Consider the following 5,323-nt stretch of genomic DNA (forward strand, 5'->3'; position numbering starts at 1 on the left):
CGTTAGCGTAGCTTGCAGGTGTGATCAAGAGCGAGCGTGACGCAAATTCAACTCCAAGGAGTGTCGTGCACGATGTCAGCTACACTGGAAGACTAATGCACCGCAACACTGTGCCAAAAAGACCGCGAGCGGTACGAAGAAAAGACGAGACTCTGCGCGCTGCACGCATTCACGCTCCGTCGGACGACTGTGTAAGCGATGTGGACTTGTGGTCGCGCGTCGACATCTCCGATATTCACGAATTTCTCGTTTTGAATATGAGTTTTATTACCGGGGAACAGCTGAATTCGAGAAAGGCCCTCGAGGGCCACAGTTACGAGTGGATAATTAAAACGTCTTACTTGGGTGACGACGATCACGGTGTCGGCGGCGACTTCCTTCGCCCACGGCTCCCAGCCACTCGTAACTGTGGCCCTCGAGGGCCTTTCTCGAGTCCACATCGCTTACACAGTCGTCCGACGGAGCGTGAATGGGTGCAGCCCGCAGAGTCTCGTCTTTTCTTCGTACCGCTCGCGGTCTTTTTGGCACAGTGTTGCGGTGTAGTCTTCCAGTGTAGCTGCCATCGTGCACGACGCTCCTTGGAGTTGAATTTGCGTCGCGCTCGCTCTTGATCACACCTGCAAGCTACGCCAACGCTCGCAAACACGACTGCGCCACGGCACTCCGCGGTGGACTCTGACAAAAAAATTGCTGCCTACCCAGAGTGCATAGCGTCGCCGCCGTTCGTGCAAGCTCCCTATACACAACCAACAGGATTGTTTAAAGTTACGTTATATTGCTATGGATATGCATAACTATAGCGAAAGATGTCTTACTTATTCAGAAAATGCAAATTACTACGAGAAATTTGCTCCCAATTTAATAGAAAAAGTTATCAGAGTAAAAAGAAAGGATACTAATGGTTGGTTGAGATGCCCATCCTAATTCTGACAAATCTTCTCTGTAAAGTCACACGTACGCTAAACAAACAAGAAACGTGCGTGCACGTGTGTATTTTTCGCGCGTGCGCACTTGTTTGTGTGCGAGCACATTAGAATATGGCTCTAAACGTTATCTCGTGACCAGCCGGAAATCGTGGCTTAGCGGTTATCTCGAGCCCCCCCTGCCGCGAAAGACTTCCGGAGCCTCTGGCACCAACGTTCTCGAACTCTGTGACCGGAACTAGGCCACGCTGATGCCGCTTGACACATGATTTTTTGCATTCTTTTGCTGCCCCAGCACTAACACAACGCTTAAAGATGGATAAGCTCCATTCCGCACCGCATTAAAAAAGTTAAGTAGACTTCAAACGCCCTGTGTGGAAACGCGGCACAAAGAACTACAGCGCGTAGCAGACGCCCCTCGCTTTCCGCGCGCTTCCCGAGCGCCGAAAACCCACGGGTCCTACTTTAACGGGTCCGGCGCAGGAGCGGCGCGGCGCGGGAGTTCACGGCAAAAGGCCCACGCGGGAGCCGGCGCTTTGGACACTCCCCCTATTCTAGGTCACTCTACTGTGGGCTTTCTCCGCGGCGGAAGCCGCGTCAAAGCGGCGAGCGTCTGCTTCGCGCCTGATCTTTTAGCCGCTATTAGCCAAATTACGGAAATTTAGGCAATACTTAATACTGCGTCACTGCAACATAATACTGCAGAGACTCATCGCACAGAGAAGGCGTTTGGGCGTTGTGGAACGGGGATTTTGTATATTTCCTTTCAGCTGGTTTGTCACCGCGATGGTCTACACTTACGCGGCTGTTTGAGGACCGCATTCTGCGCGCACTTCATCGTGAGAGAAGGCGCTTAATTTACTTTCGTATGGAATGACGAATGTAAACTTGCTGCAGGAGAGAATTAACAGGAGATAACCAGGAGAACGAAGCAGATATGCACGTAGTAACTGGCATTCGCCTGAGACGACTCGAAAACAAAAGCCATTTTTTTCGTGAGTCGATGCATTGATCCTCCCTCGCCCCTCTCCGAAAGCTTTTGGCACATAAGTTTCGGACTGGCCACAGAATCGGAGGCATTGCAAGCTTTCTGCATCTCGCCTGCTTTTACATTGCCTCCGTCCCCGATCACGGAGGCAACGTAAAGTGACCATGTCATGTGATGGTGTCATCATATGACGTCACGTTGAATGACGTCATAGTGACATCACGAGTTTTGTCGAACTATGGCGTCATGGTGACGTCATCGCGTGATGATTTTGTGCATCATTCGTGTTGGCGACGCGGGACGCCGACGGTCAATTTCGTGCTTGATGAGGCTTTAGCCAGTGGCGTATCAACTAGTTCGCGAGTGGGGGGACTGGCGTCGCTCACTCTGTCCGCCGTATATATATATATATATATATATATATATATATATATATATATATATATATATATATATATATATATATATATATATATATATATATATATATATATATATATATATATATATATTGACACGTCTGTATAGATAAAAGAAAATGACGACGGGGAGGTTTTAGAGACTCTAGCTAGTGGGGCAGTAGGTTTCAAGAGAAAAGACGAAGAAGACGTTTGGCTGTACAGCTGCTTTTGAACACGCTGTCTCGCTGTTGCAAGTTGTTGTTGTCCTTTGTTCGCGTTGCACCGCGACACTGGTGGAGGTGCTGGACCGCAACCCTGCCTGATGCTCCACACTCCCACTGGGAGCCGTTCATCCAGCCCAGACGCACCTGTTGCAACTCCCGTGCATCGCTTCAGTCGTCGGCTGCGAGGCCTCGCTCCAGAGCTCACCCCCTCGCAGGAACCCACCCCAAGCCGCCACTTACCCCTACCAATGGCCAACGCCAGCCCGCAACAAGTACTCCAAGGCAGCGGTTCTCACAACCCATCTCAGGTAACACTTTTTCAACCACTGGTGCCTGATCGGTTTGGAGGTGGCGCACATGAAGACGTTGAAGACTGGCTTGAGCACTATGAACGTGTTGCCAAGATTAAAGGGACACTAAAGGCAAATATTAAGTCGACGTTGATTGTTGAAATAGCGGTCCAGAAACCTCGTAGTGCTGCTTTTGTGCCAAGGAAGTGCTTATTTTGAAATAAAATCACGTTTTTAGTGGTCCGCATCGCGTTAGCGCGCTTCAAATCTCCCGCCTGAAAATACGACTTTCATACGTCACTGCTGCCATGCCCAACGTTGGCCGCTTTTACTGCGCGGCCGCCGACACTAGTAGCAGCCGAGCGGAAGTAGCGGGACCCACAGTAGCAACAACGGCGCTGCGGCAAAGACTTGCTCGGATGGGCACATTCAAAGCCTTCACCAAGTTGCGGTTCGTCTCGTAATCCTCAGTACGAAAGTGCAGCGAGCACACACGCAGAGGTTTTGACTGTTTAGCACACTGGCGCAATGGCATGACACTAAGCCACTTCGAGCGTAAGGGTTCATTCCGCGGCACCCAGTGAAAAGACACAACCGGTTTCCTTGCTGCAGCACTGGCGTTGTGCACCATTCGGGCATCCGGCAATATCACACGCATGCGGCATTTTGTCGAACTTTCTGTAAGAGCGACTTTCACGAGCGCGCAAAACAAGCACGGCAGTAGAGCGACCTAGAATAGAGGGAGTCTCCAAAGCGCCGCGCGAATACATGGGAGGAGCGAGGGCCTTTTGCGGTGACTTCCGCGCCGCGGCGCTGCCGTGCCGGACCCGTGGGCTTTCTCCGCGGCGGAAGCCGCGTCAAAGCGGCGAGCGTCTGCTACGCGCGTGATAGTTTGGCCGCTATTAGCTGAAATTGCGGAAATTTAGGTAATATCTAATACTGCGTCACTGCAGCATAATACAGCAGCGACTCATCACACAGAAAACGCGTTTGTTAGTTTGTGTGTTGTGAAACGGGGATTTTGTATATATCCTTTCAGCTGGTTTGTCACCGCATTGGTCCACACTTCCGCGGCTGTTTGAGGAACGCATCCTGCGCGCCCTTCAGAGTGAGAAAAGTCGCTTAACTTACTTTCGTGTGGAATGACGAACGAAAACTTGCTGCAGGAAAGAATAAACTGGAGATAACCAGGAGAATGTAGCACATAATGCACGTATAGTAACTAGCTCATGCATGCTAACACGTTTGCACCCTTCATATCCTATCTTTTATTTCGTGCATTCGATTGTTTTACAAGGCTGCCTACGGCGCTCTGCTGTTTCAAGCCATTTCATGCGAAGCCGAATGTGTCAGTCGGCGTGGCCGCTGTACCAAAAGTAAAAAATTACTCGCGTCTCGTTCACGTTGTATACACGAAATTAGCATGGAGGGGCACGAATGTACGTATGCCCAACACGACTGATAGGTCATGGCATCATTAACTTGGCGTGCTTGCCATTTGCGTAACGACTAACAATAATGATATGGTGTGTGGCGCGCAAACCCGCTTTCTGTAACCAGAAATAATTCTGACGATGTGTGGTCTGACGATTTGTTTCCGTCAGGTTATAAAAAAACGTGGTGGTCACCTGTATCGATGTAAACAATTTAGACTTACCCATACATTTTGAAGAACTGACCGCATAGGTAAAATGTATGCGAAAAAATTACATGAAAAAAAAATAAAAGCATGCATTCGCCTGAGATGACTCGAAAACGAAAGCCATCTTTTTCGTCAGTCGATGCATTGATCCTCCCTCGCCCCTCTCTGAAAGCTTTCTTCGGTACATAACGGGCTTTCGGACTGCCGACAGGATCGAAGGCATTGCAAGCTTTCTGCACCTCACCTGCTTTTACATTGCCTCTGTGTACATTGCCGGCCCCCGATCACGGAGACAATGCAAAGCGACCGTGTCATGTGATGGCGTCATCATATGATGTCACGTTGAATGACGTCATAGTAACGTCACAAGTTCTGTCGACGTCATCGCGTGATGATATTGTGCATTACTCGTGTTGGCTACGCGGGACGCCGACGGTCAATTTTCGTGTTTGATGAGGCATCTAAGGCTCTACCTTAAAAAAACAAGACAAATCAAAGTAAATGAAACGACAACAGTGCATCATAGTGTATGCCTCACTTCACGTTACAAGCGATCGCCCGAAAACAAACGTGATTCTCAGTCCAGAGCATCTGATTGCACGCGTCTGCGGGACAAAAGACGCTTGCTTTACCCGTCTGGTCATCTCTTTATATTTATTCAAGAGATGACCATGCAGACTCGCTATTTGAGTACTCCGGAGCTTCAGCACGAAATTGTGGTGGACGCTATATTGAGGTCATCGGAGCGGGAAATTGGGGTCGGGTGCCCTGTTGGCGCGCACTCAACTGCCACGGAAACAATTGTATTTTATGTAACTACTCGTCCACATCTTTTTGTAAAGTCTCTGAAACGGG

This window comes from Rhipicephalus sanguineus, chromosome 9 (assembly GCF_013339695.2).
Source record: "Rhipicephalus sanguineus isolate Rsan-2018 chromosome 9, BIME_Rsan_1.4, whole genome shotgun sequence".
NCBI lineage: Eukaryota > Metazoa > Arthropoda > Arachnida > Ixodida > Ixodidae > Rhipicephalus > Rhipicephalus sanguineus.